The sequence below is a fragment of the Camelus ferus genome, chromosome 14 (genome assembly GCF_009834535.1).
Source record: "Camelus ferus isolate YT-003-E chromosome 14, BCGSAC_Cfer_1.0, whole genome shotgun sequence".
Lineage (NCBI taxonomy): Eukaryota > Metazoa > Chordata > Mammalia > Artiodactyla > Camelidae > Camelus > Camelus ferus.
In genome coordinates this window covers 32,534,000-32,550,866 of record NC_045709.1, presented here as the reverse complement: position 1 = coordinate 32,550,866, position 16,867 = coordinate 32,534,000, and the positions used below count along the sequence as shown (strand labels likewise).

The following is a 16,867-nucleotide window of genomic DNA, read 5'->3' as shown; positions in this document are numbered from 1 at the left end:
ATCAGGCAACATATCAAATCTACTACTTACATCATACAGTTTTATTATATTAATAAAACTGCTCCACTATGTTTGATAACTTGTGCTTCATAAATTTGATACAATTTCTTTAATTAAATCCAGTCAACATTTATGAGGTGCCTACTACGTTAAACATTGGATGATATTTTGTGGACTTAAAAATTTTACCTTTAAAACAAACATGCAAACTGTATATTATCATCCCACTTCATAGATAAGAACATGAAGAATGAGAAGATAACTTCTCCGTAATATCATAATAGTAAGTGGCATCAGGTTTCCAAGGCTTTTCACTGCACATGCACTGTTTGTTTGCCATACAACACGATCGCCAGATATTTCCCCTTGTTTTACACCAGAAAGTTAGGATTTCAGGGCAGGGTTTCTCCAGCTTATTCTTTAATACATTATCCTCCTGTCTTCATCACTTCTCCCCTAACCCTTTTGTTACGCTCCTTTCTTTTCTCCCTCCATTGTCTGAAAGAAAAAAAAAAATCAAGCAAAAAATAAATTTTGTTCTAGGTTGGACACTCTATGGCATAAGAATAATCAATTTGAATGACGAAATGCCATAATTGGCAAAAGTATCTTCCAGGGTTGTTTGCATAGACAGTTGCAGGTATTACGTCCAGGACCAACCTCCATGTTCCTGTGTTCCCTGTCTCTCATGTCCTGTCATGTCAAGGGGCACCCAGGCTTCTTGGAACAGGCAGAAGTCACACATTCTCTGCCAGATGTTCAGCCCCTGAGATGTGTGCAGTGCAGCCAAAGATAAGGTTCTCAGTGGAGCAGGTAGAAGAGCCCATGCAGAAGACTCATGGCAAAGGCATTTGCTTGATCATAGGTTAGAATTCACCCAAACGGCCTCCATGTTTATCTCATTATTTTTATTTTTTATAACACTGACTCTTTAGAATGTCATTATTTTGAAATATATACCTTTTAAAATAAATAGGTAACCAGTTCTGCTTTTATTTTAAAGAAGAACAACGCATCGTTCTACAGACCACCCATACCTGGGTGTGGGCGTGGCTATTTTCCCCTCAGCTGTCCAGGCTGGAGCAGAGACCAAGCAGTGGGCATCCCCAGCTCTGCTGAAGACCAGGGCTCCCCAGGGAACAGCCCCTGCATCACTGTCCTCAGAGAGAATAAGCCCTTCCGCATGAATCCGGTCTCATCAAACGATGGCAAATGGTGCTTGCCAAGGACACTTGGCACTAAAATAAATTTCACCTAAATTATTCCTAAACGAGTTCTAATGAATAGGGCAAAATAAAATAAGAAAATGTATCTTGGGGAGTTTTGTAGACTATCTACTCTGCAGTCGTCCTGCATGACTTGACCAGAGTTGTCTTCTTATTCACAGTCTGCTAAGTAAGTGTCAGCAGTGTTCTGTACCATTATGAGTTCCTCATCCTCTCAGATTTCCTTTCCTATCTTTACCTGTTATGTTTCCATAGATTGAAAGCTATCCTTTCTTCAGATTCATCTGGGCACAGTTTCATATTCTCCTGACTTTTCTCCTGTTTACTTTTTCCTTTTTGATTCATTCTACCACCTACACATATCTGTCAGTTCTCTCTCCTCAAGCAGAATGATCAACTGAGCATCCTGAGTGTCCCTTTAACCTGGCAGGGAATCTGGGTGCCCTCCTGGTCCAGCAGAGATGAGTGAACTTGACAGTGCAGTGACAGATGAGTTGACTTTTGAACTCCAACTAGGTGACGTCACATTCACTCCTGGGTACCCCCTTGTCTAGAGGCTCCATTCATTGCTCTACATGCGATGAGATGCTGCTTGGCCCATTGCCAGCTTGAAGGATTTTTACTCACCTACTGCTATGAATTTTAGATCAAGACATCCATCACCCTCAGTCTATGTTTCAACAAGAAGAGACTATTGCATGAATAGTGGGAGATTGCTCTGTTAATGTCTGTGGTCTGAAGTTATTTCCATTGTGGCATTGTGGGCTTGTGAAAAGGCAGGCCTCTTCTAACTTCTCAAAGAAGCAGGTAAAAGCCAGATTGGACTGGGTTTTACTGCTCTGTGTCCAGTGTTACGCACATTCCTCTAGAACGGAAAGAGTTATCTAATTATTAGGGAGGCAGAGGATATCAGAGCCAAGCTCTACACCATGGAAAAGCCTGACCAGGCCTGACCTTGAGCTGCTCGGCCCAGGAAAATTGGTCAGTCAGCAAATATTTATGGAGCATGGGATGTATGAGGCACTGGGGAGGGGTGGGCAGTTGAAACAATTTTAAGCTATAATTTATGCTCGCAAGAAACTGAAAATGAAGATATGAAACGCATTAACATTTTCATACTTCTCTTAGCTGTAGACCACTTCCCCCAGTAAAAGGTTCAGGGGGAGTCCAGTGTGTAAAACAGAGATGGACTAAGCTATGCCTCCACGGCCCGAGGGGACTCGTAAGTCTATAAATCACTGAAAGTGTGTGTGCATGTGCACAGTTGTGTTTGCACACGCATAGTCCATAAGACAAGCAAATATTTAGATGTAACAAAACTGTGCTACAGACTAAAAGCTGTGAAAGTTCAGAGGTCGGAGGAAATCAGTACTGGAAATGGCTGCACATAGGCTTCTCAGCTACACGACATTTGACCTTGTTAGGTAGTTAGATAGCTGGGGGTGCCGGGCAGATAAGGTGGCTTCTTGTGAAACTGCCAAGGGATACAGTTCTTGGGGCAAGATAACAAACTCATTAGGACACAAAAATGAGGTTTCAAAAGGATCCCTTCTATTGCTTCATGCCAATAAAATGGGGAAATGGCTTAAAATACTGTAAAATGCATACATATTTAGATGTCGAAGTTATCCCTGCTTTAATGATGGATAGCGTTGGCTGTGTATTACACACCAACCTCACATTCAAGACTCTTGAGGAAAAGGATGAGACATGAGTGCCCCATACTGAGCAGAAACTATGTGGACAACTCATTTCATGGCGTTTTCTATGGTAAAAATTACTTCAACGGTATGTGCATTTCTGCAACCATTTCTTCAGAATCAAGACCTTTTGCTCCAAAATAACAGGAAAGACACATCTGATTTAGAAACACTTGCATGGATATCTGATAGAGCTCTTCACCATAAAAATTAACTTTTATTCATTAACTGCATTTTTACATAAAATTAAACCTCAAATTGGCATTTAAACCAAAGGAAGCTACTGCCTAACACCACTCACACAAAACAGAGGAAAGAAGCCAGTCTCATATTTAGTTGTTATTCTTCATTCAAGTATTTGGCAAATAGATCTGTTGGTGAAGACTCAGCAGGAAACATAAGAAAGAAATTAAATATAGTCTTATATTTAATTATAATATTGTAATTTCATCATCTCAAACCACTTCATCTTGCCTTTGCAACCTCTGCAGCTCTTTAAGGGAAACACATCAATTCCACCAGTTTCCCAGATTTGAAGGGAAACACTGCAGGAAAAAATTCCACGCAGGTAAACAAGTGGCCCACTGGTTGACAAATTCTTATTATGAACTGTATTGTTAATATGAATATTGAATCTCAGACAGATATAGATCTTAACATCTCTATATATACATACACATCCCTGTAGTATTTCATAATATTATATAACTCCTCTCCAATTTTAGATTAGAGTATTATATGATAGTAGTAAATATCTTTTTTTGGTAATATAGATCTGGATTTATTTATTCTGCTCTAGGAGTTGGGGGGATTTGACTATTAGTGCTTGGTTGAATACAAATAGAGTATAAAAATTTCACTCTTACAGATGATACTGCAAAACAAATCATACACATAAGTTCAGTTTCAAAAAGCTCTACAGTGGCCCAATTATTTCTGGTTAAAAAAATTAAGTGTAGCAAAATGCAATAGAATAAAACGTCCAACAGTCCCTTGGAATTTGTTTTAATGAAGTTTGAACTCCATCCAAACCCTTGTGTTTCAGGGTACGCCCCCCAAATTCCAGTTCTTTGAAGGAGGCACTGGGTTACTTTCCTGTTGTGGTTTTTAAGGAATGAGTGTGAGGGATGTGAGGAGGTCTCTCCCCATGTTATTCCCTATGTCCTTGAAGTGGTCTGACTGCTTATCCACCCACCATGCACCCACCCACCCCTCCATCCATCCATCCATCCATCTGTCCTCTTCCTATGTTAGAAGGGATTCAGAATGGCTTAGGGAGCCAAAGAACAGAAGATGCCAACTCAGCTTTCCCAGCAGTGAATACTTTTCAGAGACGATCTGAATTTACCCAGTAGCTATTTCCAAAGCAATCACCTCATAGGCGGGATGCACAGGCCTGGGATTTACCGGGAGACTGGCAGTTTGCTGCTGGCTCCCCTCCTCATCAGCTAGATTCTCTTGAGAAACTCACGCTAGTTGTGAGTCTCAGTTCTCTCCAAAATGTAGATGACAATGAGGCCCAAACTGTATATACGCTAGAGCTCATGACATAAAAAACATAATAAGTGCACTCTGTTGAAAAGGTAAAACTTCATAGAATAACTGTTGTAACTGTTGTTTGATTTGCAAAAGGAGCCACAGTTGATGGTCATTAAATGCAGATTCCTGATGTACTTCACGTATGATTCAGTTTATCAGGAGAAAAAGAAAAATTATTTTTAACACCAGTCTTCGAGGCTATAAAGAAAGAGGCTGCTGAGATGCTCCCAGAAAAGGAAAAAAAGGAGAAAAAAAGATAACACATTCTTCCTCTGTTCTTGTTCTCCTCTCTTCTTCTCTTCCTCTCCCCTCCCTTCCCTCCCTCTCTCTCTCTCTGTTACACATCTCATTACTTCACTTTAGGTATAGAAAATTAAACTCTTGCTAAAGTGACACATTTAATTGTGAGACTATTGAGACCATAGCTAAATGTAATCAATATATTCAAGATAATCACGATAAGATGTAGGAATACAATCAAGAATCTGTTTCATGAGTGCAGATGGCTTCCAAGCTATAAAGGAGATACTGAACCCCCTGAGGAAGGCCTGCATTGCCCAGTGGTTCCTTCCAGGTACTCACATTTGCATTTAGAAACAAGAATTATAATGCAAAACAAAATATAAACAGAAGAGATATGAGTCAGTATCCCCTGAATGCTGTATCTAGCTTGTCTAATTTCAAAACTTAGTTTTGCTTTTTAAATGAAGTACAGAAGTAAATGGATTTACTAAGATTATCCTTTTGGGGCAAAGAAAGCAGAGGTGAGGGCGGAGGAAAAGAACAAAGAGAAACCATACATCTTAGACACAGGCAGAGGAAATGAGAGAAGAAAATGCAGAACCATAGGAGAAATTGAATGAGCTCATAGAGTATCAAATGGTCAAAAAACTAAGTGCACATAGACTGAGCCCTGCTACTCAAACTGTGGTCCCCAGACCAGCAGCATTGGCATCACTTGGTGACTTGTTAGAAACACACCAGCCTGACCTTATCCAACCTTTCAAATCTGAATGCATGCATAAACAATCTCACAGGACTCCCACCCCAGAGGGAGGGTTAGTCTGAAACCATAATGCAATGAAATAGAGCAACAATACCTCATAAATTTGCCTAAGCACTAAGACCAGGTCACTGTGCCACCCCCAAAATACCAAACAGTCCCTCCCGTGGACAAAATGAGCATCCGCTACTGCTTTACAACTGCAGCTCTGTCCTCACTCTAGTCTCCCCTCTCTATATATGAGACGTTGTGATACCCAGCCACAGATTGCCCCCACGTTCTGACAGCACCCAATCCAGAGCACACCCCGCATTGCTCAGACCCTCCCCCAAGTCACCCAACCAAAGCCCAAACTCTGTATTAGGTTCCTGATAGCGAGCCCCCAGCAAGACACCTACTGTTTCCCACTGTGTGTGTTCTCTCTTGGTACCAAGTGTAATAACACAACTGACTTATCTACAAGTGTGTCTGTCCCTGGGGAGCTTTGCTGGACGGCATGGGCGGTTTCAGTGTGATGCTGCGTGCTCGCTCTTCCTGACTCGGCTCCACATTCTTTTCCAGGCTCATATCCATCTCATTAGATTACTCGTATGTCCCTCAGTGCACAATGTATTTGCACATCTCTGTATGTGCTAAGATGGTATTTCAGCTCAGAGTTTCCTTCCTCTAACTCCCACCGATTGAAACCTTGTTTATCTTTCAAGGCTCAGGTCAAATTCTATGAGCAAGTTCCTCTGATTTCTCCAGACAAAACCTATCACTTTCCCCACGGTGTTTTGTTTATATTTCATTTTGACATTTACTCTGTCTTGCACTATAGTTGTTCATATTCTTCTTTTCTTCTTCACTAGACTTGGAAGCTCCTTGAGGATTCTAATCTTGCTTTATCCATCTTTTTCTTCCCTAATTTCTTCCCAGCTCTCTGCTTGATGTATAATACAATTCAATAAATACTCAGTGAATAGGATTTTTAATGGAAGCTCCAAATATCTAAGTTAAAGTTGAAAATTCTGAGAGGTCTATATAAGTTCATTTAAGAATCTCAGGTGGCATCCTTATATAAAGGAGAAATTTGGACACGGAGACAGGCATGCATGCAAGCAGAATGTCATGTGAAGATGGAAGCAGAGATTGGGGATTTCAAGACAAGGGACGCCAGTGGTCAACAGGCCCCTCCAGGAACTGTCCTCAGAAGAAACAAGGAAAGAGTGTCCCCTCCTGGAGAGAGAATAACCCTGCCAACGCCTTGCTTTTGGATTTCTAGCCTCTAGAACAGAGATAATAAATGTTGTTGAAGCCATGCAGACCGTGGTACTTTGTTAGACCATCCTAGAAAATGAATACAGAAGGATTATGAGACAGATGGTTATTTGCAAATTACATCAGGAATCTTGATCAGATAAGGGGCTGAAGAACTCAGAGAAATGAAGAGCAGCATGATGGTTGCCAGGGGCTGGGGGTTGGGGGAAATGGAGAGATGCTCGCCAAAGGGCACAGACTTCTAGCTATAAGGTGAATGCATTCTGGGGTCTAATGTACAGCATGGTGACGATAATGAACAATTATTTTACACTAGAAAGTTGTTAAGAGAGTATATCTTTTCTTTCCCCCAGCTTTATTGAGGTCTGGTTGATAGTTAAAATTGTAAGATAAAGTCCACAACATGATGATTTGATTGATAAATGCATATGTTGTGGAAGGATTTCACCCCCCTTCCTTGCTGAGTTAACTAACACAATCATCACCTCACATATTTGCCTTTTTTTGGTGAGAAGATTTAAATTTTATTCCCTTAGCAAATTCCAATTATATAATACTGTATTACCAACTCTAGTCACCATGTTATACATTAGATCCTCAGACCTTTTTTTTTGGCCATTGGAAATTTGCACCCTTTTATCAACCTCTGTTTAACCCCCTAATGACAGACCCTGGCAACCAGAATTCTACTCTCTGTTTCTATGAGTTTGACTTTGTTTTTTGTTTTCATGTTTTTTTCACATTCCACATACAAATGATACCATGCGATATTTGTCTTTCTATATTTGGCTTTTTCACTTAGCAGAATTCCCTCCAGGTCCATCCATGTTGTCACAAATGGCAGGGGTTCCTTCTTTTTAAGGCTGAATAATATTCCATTGTGTATATATACCACATTTTCTTTACCTGTTTATTGATCAACAGCTCTTAATTTCTTTTTGGGTAGTGTGAGTAATGCTGCAATGAATACAGATATCTCTTTAAGATAATGGTTTCATTTCCATTAGGTATATACCCAGAAATGGGATTGCTGGATCAAGAGAGTAGATCTTAAAAGTTACCACTGCCCCACAACACTCACACACAATGGCAATCATGTGAGGCGATGACGATGTTAACTAACCCTGTTGTAGTAATCATTTGCAATACATATGTGTACCAAATCATCATGTTGTGCGTCTTAAATCTAAATATGTTATATGTCTGTAGTAAAGCTGAAGAAATAAAATTTAAATTTATTAAATAATAATTTTAAAATAAAATTGTAAATAATAGAAAATAAATAAAATTTAAAAATTAAAAACAACGAAAAGAAGCTTAAAAGAATGCCTGAGAAAATTATTGATTCTAGAAGTGTAAGAGTTTAGTTAGTTGGTTGAAAGTCACACCAATAGCTAACTAACCCAATCTTTGAATAATAACACCAAGGATCAGCACAACGCTATAAAGTTTAGTTCTTTGAAAAACAGTACTAGCCTAGCACTTCTGTGTCACACATTACTGTTTTTCTATAGCAGAACATCTCAGTGTGTGGCCTTGGGTTTCCCGAATCAAAGTCACATAGAATGAACTTTAAAATTCATATTTTCAGTGTTCATCACAGACCTGCTGAAACACACAGAGTATCTGAGGGTGGAGTAGCCTCTTCTATTGAATTAGAACATCCAAAGATATTTTTAATTATGCTCAGATAATTCTCGTACACATTAAGTTTGAGAACCACTGTTCTATATTTTCCTTGACTGTTTTCATAATGTTTCCTCTCTGACTGTGCTAAAGTGAAACTGTGTGCCAGTATCAGTTTCTGCATTAAGGCAAAGCATGATCATTTCAAGGTCATACAGTGGGAACTTTTATGTTGTGTGGGAGGAACCTCTTATTCCTTCTCGTCAATAACTCAAACAAACTACAAAAACGATGGAAAAGCTGAAAGTCGTAAGTAAGCAAATCTATTCTTTAAGTGCTTTCCTTTCATAGCTTCTTCTAAATTAAGGTTGTTTCTGTAAAGACCCTGCACATGGAATTGCTCATGCACCTGTGTTTCATCTTCTCTTGATACTGTCTTTTGGGGGCGGGACCACGTCTTGCTTGTGATGTCTGTATCACTTTTGAATCCTCTACAAAATCAACTGCATGTCTTAGACACATAGGGGCCCAGTAGGTACCTACTGCCTAATTAGAAGGAGAGGAATCTGATAAATTAATACTCTTGGGATAAGATGGGGTGAAGCTTTGGGTGGACTGGTGACAGAAGAGAAAAACTTTCTTCTGACTTTGAAGCTCACCTACGATTGTACTGAAGATGAGTCACTGGGTCAATGATCAGACTGTGAGTCTGTAACTCTGCCAACATTTGAAGATAATTTTTAAATGATTGTCTGCATTTTATTAGCTAAGATTGATGACTTGGAGGGGAAACCTTAATGCATTACACACGACAACCAATTTCTGTTACTCAAACAAGTGAAAGGGCAGCAATAAGTAGATAGATATTGTCTCAGAAATGAAGATAAATGAATATAAATGGATAAAGGTGAAATTGTGATGTCGTGGCTATGCCTAATTTACTAGAAGTGTTGTCATACACCTGACAAGCAGTCTGAAAAATATGTCTTTGAATATTTTTTCCAACCTACCAAACTGTAACATAACATTTTAACTGTTGGATGTACAAAATCCTGTTTTCTTAGAACAGCTATTCTACACATTTCTTAAGATCAAAAGACCCCACAGCTTAAGATTTCTAGTATTTTATATTTAAGAATAACCCAATGGCAAAAGAGTCAGAGCACACAGCTGCTAAATTAAGTTTCCTCCCTGCTCCTTTCTCTCTCTTCTCATTCATTCCTTAATCATTCATTCATTCATTCCATTAGCAGACGTTTTATGATCTGGCATTGTCTGAGCTGAACAGAGCTCATTTGAAAATGGGCATTTCAAAATGGCGCTGGGGAGGTACTTTTGGGAAATGGATGTCTAAAGCCAGGTTGCTTTCCATCCACACTTTCGACTGAGGATCCCCTTGGTCTGGATAGAAGAGAAGGACATAACTAGCATGAAGTTATCACCATCTGACTGGCAAAAGAACTGATGATGGAAGAGGGGATGGGGGATATTTGACCAATGGGCTCCATGTTTAGAGACCAACAGAGGGACTGCCAAGGGTTTCCTAACTACCTTTACCCAGTAGTTAGCTTATAGCTGGCACTTATAAAGTATTGGTAAATTAGTAAATAACTGAACAAACTTATCTGGTCCTGTGCCTCTGGCTGGAGGATAAGAAGCGGTAATAGCTTAATGGTTGCCCTCATTTGGACAGTCATCATTAAACCCACTGCCTTTGAAGTTCTCTGGTGCCTTGTAAGTATTATTTTCCAAGGCAACGGAGGAATCGGGGTTTAAATCAGTCATTTGTGGAACCCTAGGCAATTGGCTTTTGGTATCCCCCCCCTTCATTCCTTATGCCACTACACACACTAAGTCCACGTGATTGGTTTTATGACTGTTTTCACCCTAAATTAAGCTCAAAACTGGCATATTTCCACCTATTTTGAATTTCAGCTCCTGTTAGTTTTTATATGAAAGATTTTATGCCTAGAGTGGAAAAGCAGCATCTAACTGGGTATGTAGGAGAAAAAGGCACTGAACTGTGATGACTGGGAATGAAAGTAGGGGTTGGGCAGAAGGTTGTTCCTTTGCTCTAGTGCACAAAACACTCCACATCCTGACAAAGAGTGACCTGAAAGAGCCAAAACAGAGTGTTCTTTTTTTTTTTATTCATTATGTGTCATATCACAAACAGTCATTGTTTATGGATCAGGACATTTTAGATGCTTTTTCTTCTGGTCTTACTGTTATTTGCCTCATAACAATCTCTTACACTCTCTTGACTGTCTTTTGTGCTAGTCAAAATAAACACGGCCTCATAGCTTTTTTAAATTGGCTCCACTGGCTGTCAGCTCTAGGGGACCACATCTGGGGTCTCATATTTTGAAGATGAGGGCACTGAGGCTCACAGAAGCTACATGTTTGTCCGCTCTTACAGCGACACTGAGTGGGAGATCTTGACCTTGAACCCAAATTCTTTCTTTTCTATTTCTATCATCAGCACATCCAGAAAGTATTTCTTCCATACGTGTTCCAAGTACATTTCTGAAAGTAATTCCCTCCGTACACCATATATTTTACACTTTGCATATGGCCCTTCGTGCAAGAACATTTTTTAGATTCTCTTGTGATTTTTCCCTGCTTAGTGACATTTAAGGACTTGGGATCAATCAAATATGCGGAAACTGGCAATCCTAGATGGGAAAATAACAAAACAGTGATTTTATAATTTTCCGTAGTGATGTCCCCAGCTACCTAATGGGGCATACAGAAAATCTCCATGCAAAATTAAATTTTGATTCAGTTAAGTGTTTTTAAATTTACATAGCATTTTTAGGCTGAGAGGAGTGATGTTTTGTCAAGAGGATCTAACACAAAAGTTATTTTCCATTATAAAGTGGCTTCTTTCAAGAAATCAGGTCAGTGATAATATAATGCAGCAAGTACATTAACATTTGAAATTGTTTAGTGCATCAGATACATAAACGTGTACCTTCTACATAGCAGGGCATGGCCACATTTTCTACCCTCCCATTTTTCATGGAGACAGGGATCCAAAGTGGGGATTTAATGCTGAGGAACACAAGGAATGGGGAAACGAGAGCCACTCCTCTAGCAATGTTATTTTGAGCTTCAAGTATAAATCCCTGATGAATCAGAGTCAGTATGATAACAGGTGAATATAAGATTATATGCTTCAAATAAAAACAAGCGTGCTTTCCATGGGGCTGTTTGTTCTTCTGTGAGCACAGCACGTACATTTCTTCCATCTTGTCTCACCTGCACTCTCAGCGTCAAAGGAAGTCGTTAGCACAACAGTAGATACTGAAAAGGCCCCGTGAACATCCATATGACTCAGACTGTTTCAAAGCAACTGGAACTATTAGAACAACTGGAAACATTAAGACAAATTCAGAGGTCTGTTGAGTTACGTGAGGATTGGCACCCGATTTCCCAGTTATTTTTGCCTGAGGCTGCAATCTTTTGGCATAAGGAAGGCAGAACTCAGAAGCCACAGTGTAACTGCCTCATCTACAGCATTGACTGTCTTAAATTTTCTCTAATTTTAAAATGTTCAGGAGTAAAAGTGCCCCGAGAGGTCACTGAATCCGGCTTTCTCTTTTCATACTTCCAGAAAAAAAAAAAAAAAAGAAAGAAATTGTCCCTTCACCCTCATTACTCATTGCAATCTTATTGATAAAATTTTTCAAAGATTTTGGGGTTTTTTTCCTTGGGGGTGGGTAAGCCAAGCCCAAGAATAATGGCATTCTTTTGCTGGGGGAAATTGTTCAGTTGTACTGAGAAACCGCGGATTTGATGGATAAGCTCTGGCAAAGAAAACTGTAGACTGGAGACCTGATGTTTATTTTCAGAAATACTGTTGACTTGCTAGGTGGCTGGACACATGACCCTTTAGCACCATAGTTTCTCTCCCCTTAAAATAGGATACATACTTGTATACATACTCTCTCTAGCTGATGGGATACATGAAAAATTGCACTTAGTTTTACTTTCTTTGTTTCTGTTTTTAAAGTTCTTGAGAAAGCATTTGACCAGCTGGTTTGGTACATAATGTGAACTGAATAATACACACGCATGTTTAAAAAAAGTTATTCCCTTCCTCCAGAGGTCGTTGTCATGGAAACCGTCTAATACCTTTAAATAAAATATAGCCATTCTTTCAAAGGAAAACTTTAACATCATTTACAAAGACAAACACTTCATGAAATAATGCAGGTTGGCTGGGAGACCGTCTCCTTTGCCACAGTAATTATTTTGCTCTCTCTTTCATGCTTGATACGGAAGTCCCACCTTGGTGGTGGCTGTTGTTAGATTCACTTGCTAATTACTATTATGCTTGCTTCTTTAGCTATCCCTTTAAAGGTCTGAATTTTTATTTTTCCTTACCAGTATAAAAACTCTCATCCAGTATCCTTTATAACAATCACTGAATGCTACTGACAACCTTAAAGTCTAGTTAATAAATTGTGTCTTATTAATCCATTTTGATTTGTTGTAGATCTACTATTTAGTCGAAAGACAAAATTTGACAATGTGCCTGTCCTTAGACATGGGGAGCAGAAATAGATAAGTTAGTCCCTGTCAAGTTCTCAAAGTAGTAGAAGTTACCACTTGACGATTCATCTTCCAGGTGGCTCTTTCAGGACTTATATATAGTTCATATATATCTTCACAGGGACTTTCAGAGTTCCGTGTTCTTTTCTCTGTTTTACAGATGAGGATGCTGAGGCTTAGAAGGGTTACGTAACTTGTTCAAGATCACACAGCTAATAAATGGCAAGCCAGAACTCCCCAAGAATGTCTGACTCTAAAATGTACTATGCAGCATGCCTCTCCCATGAGACTGCAATCAGATACTCCAAGCATTTAAAGCTCATTAATATAAAATAGCTTTAATGACTGGGGAGTCCACATACGACACTGCAATGCTGCGTAACAATACTTTAAAATATCAGTCACCCTAGGACAATATACCTCAGCTATCTGAAACAGAGCTGCAACACTGCACAACTCCAGAGGGCGTTACTCCCATAAGATTATTCCATAAGAATAATCCCCCTTGGAGTAATGCATTCCAGACCCAGAGCAGCCATCCTGGCAGCCCTGACGATAAAGTCTTCCTACCTCACAGGTTAAAGAACAGTCCCTGGGCAATGAAAAGAAAACAAAAGAAGATGTGCAGCAAATAACACCACAAAACAATTTGTTTTTGATAATTTTCAACCCAAAAACCCCAAAACGGACTGTATGATAGTCAACATACTCCTGTTGAATGAATGTCTGCCCAGATGAGGAATAAGAGGTTTCTCACTGAGTGCTGAAGGACGCAAAGGCCACAATTCCTGAGGTAAGAGCAGAGACACGTGAAAGAGGTGTGAGGACACAGGCCAGAACATAGAAGAAGAGAAGGTCAAAGACTAGAGTGGGAGCCTGAGAGAGCCAGGGGGCCCTCCCGGGCTCTGCTTGGAATCCCCAGCTACAGAACTAAAGCCAGCCTCCAGGAGGCAATGGTTAGTGTCCACCCCATCTTGGGCCAACTGTGTCCTCAGCCTCATTTCAAGTTACTCTCCTCTGCCCTCCTGCAGCTCTCCACACCCGCTGCTCCAGCCCAGGGGGTCCAGCCTGCTGTTCACCCCAGCTCTCCTTCAGCCCCTACCCGAGTTCCCCACTTCCCTCCACGTAGGTGCATCAATTCCACCTTCACCTGGTGGAATCCACTCATGCCTCAAACCCCACCAGGGGTATCTTCCTTCTCCTCCAATGAGTGTTCTCCATTCTGAAGTCATCCTCTCTTCCTCTCTGTCCTGACTGTACTTAGAGCCTCCATTCCACCACCTTCCACTTCCTGCCTTAATTATTGAAACACACCCTCACCACCTTTATTACCTGTTTTGGCATCTGAAGGACAGAGTCAGGTCTTAATCATGGTTTTAGCCTCCATAGGATTGAGCACAGGGCAGACACATCGTAGCTGTATTACCAATATTTTACACTGATGGCATCTTAAATACCCACCATGTGCCAGGTTTCATGCAAAGTCTTTCACTGTGAAACACAGGCCTACTTGGCTTTCTTTTACAGCAAGGACACTGTGCTTCAGGAAGGTAACTCACTAAAATCAAAAGGCTAGTGTCAGAACCAGAATCCTAGCACAGGCCCATCAAAAGCCCATGACCCTTCCAACCCTCTATCCTTTTCTTCTGACAGGCGGAAATAAAGGCCAGTTAGATGAAGTGGAGAACTGCTAATATTAGCCTAAAATGTATACATGTCAATAGCTCCCCAAAGCCATATTTGGGCCCCAAGGCCTACCACATACAGCCTGGTTCTGTGGGAAAGCACCCGAAATCTCTGTTAAAGTTCAGAGTAACGTTTGGTGCTTAGAACAATGAACCTGGGTTGTTACCGAAATGTTTAATCTATTAAATATGCTCTGCTTTAGAGGGCAGCAACTTATACAACACATCACTGATTTTTCATAGCTCGTTAATTTGCTGACCTGACTATACAGAAGTCAAACAGTGCAGGCCAAACAGCCAGTCCCAAAACAGCAAAATCCAATGATTCCCCAGTTTTCTCAGTTCACAGCACTCTTGTCTCAGTAGTTTCTTCATTATATTCTAGGCCAAAGGGGTGCACTACAGTCACATTTATTAAGTAATTAAGTCCAAACAACTTAATAAGCATTGATGTCCTAAAATTTTGTAGCCAACTACAAAAAATACAATCACATTTAAATTTGATTCTTCAGTGGCCACAATGACCAACATGTTGAGTGCTTCTGTTGGGCTCTGGACTACCTCTTAAACCTTAGAATCAGACTGGACACAGTGTCACCCTCATTTCCTATTTCTCATTGATTTTTCATGTAATACTAGCTTTTAATCCAAGCGACTGCCAACATACCAGGTTTTCAAAGATAGGACATTACTGAAAGGAAGACAGCATGATCTAATACAGAAGCTATAACCTACCCCAAGCTAGTAGTTTGTAGTGTTCAATAGATGTTGCATTTTGTTATGTTTTGTTCAAATTTTTAAACAGCACATGTCATCACTATGAGTTTGCAATGGTACCCAAGGGTGCCTCAGTCATACTTTAGGAAGCTTGTGTATAATCATTATATTTCATGTAAGGTATTTTACATAAGTAACTTTATAATCTTTTCTGTTTCTAGTTAAGGTTTATATTTAATCTATTTATAGAAACATAGTACAGAGAGGTATATAAATCATGAATATACAGATAGAAAGTGAACAGACCCATGTAACCTCCACTGGATCAAGGAACAGAACAGTAACAACACCCCATGAGAATCCCTCAGGCTCCATTTCCAGTCACTGCCCCCCTTGTACCCAGAAGTGATCACTATCCTCGCTTCTAACACCATAGGTGAAATTTGCCTGCTTATGAATATACAGTGCTTTTTTGAAACATAGCCATTTTTGAGTTTCAGTGAACTATGTTCATGGTTTCTTCTCAATCATCTTTCCCACCTCTTCCTCACTGAGAAGTTGCTCTGAAGATGATCCCAAGTTGGTCTAAAGGCTCAAAAATGGACTTCTTATCTGAACCAAAACCAATCACTCCATCCAGTTCCCTGGCCAAGGGAAGCAAGTACCTAAGACAACCCAATCAGGAAAAGTCTCAGAATTTTCTTCCATCCTTCTCTTCTTTTATTCTTCCTTTCTTTTTTTCATCACCTTTCCTTTCCTTTTTTTTTTTTTTTGTTTTTAATTTGACACTTTCTCTGTTTAAACTGGACAAGATGATAGGTGATCCCATGTGTTTTGACAGTAATCCTGCAAATGTATATTGAACTAGCCTTGGGACAGAGCTGACATCACAGAAGGCAGATTGGAGAAAAGACAAACGCACACACACCAAAACAAAACACGTTCCCTGTATATCTTGGGGCTCCTGAGTCATGACTGGACTTTTTGTAAGGAAATAAATTCTGATTTTGTATAGGTGAATATGAGTTTTCTTTGCCTTATATACTTATCCAATCATATGATCAGCTAAATATCAGCTACCTGGAAACTTCACTGATGTAAAACAACCCAGTTCCCAATGTGGAGGAAAAACTAGAATATAATTTTCCCAGCAGGAAAAGAAAATGCTAGTGAACTAAAATTTCCATTTGAAAGAGAAATCAGCTAAGCCAGTTTCTGCTATAATTACTTCATATTTCTGGGGCTCAATCATTAACCCTGCACTCATCCCTCTTGCAAAAGAAGGAGATTTAAACATGTTAACCAAAGTGGGGTGCTTTCTGATGGGTTTAAATTATTCTGTTCAGTGAAATCTTCCATCTGCATAGACAAATCTCCTTTAACGGAGTTGCATTTTCAAAGCAAAACCCCCTTGGTATCCTTATCTTGCTAATGAAGTTCCCACTTACCTACAATCTGTGTAGCATGGGGATATTTGATGTGGCATTTTCTTGACATTTCTATCCTACTATAATCGCACTTTAATTGTCTCTGCCTCATCTGCACAGTAGAACC

The 16,867-nt window shown here is 39.8% G+C and overlaps 1 protein-coding gene across 3 annotated transcripts in view; it reads right to left on the bottom strand.

Moving 5' to 3' along the window:
* FGF14 (fibroblast growth factor 14) overlaps positions 1–16,867 on the bottom strand; it is a 534,916-nt gene that overhangs the window by 179,071 nt on the left and 338,978 nt on the right. The gene's annotated exons all lie outside the window — the stretch shown is intronic.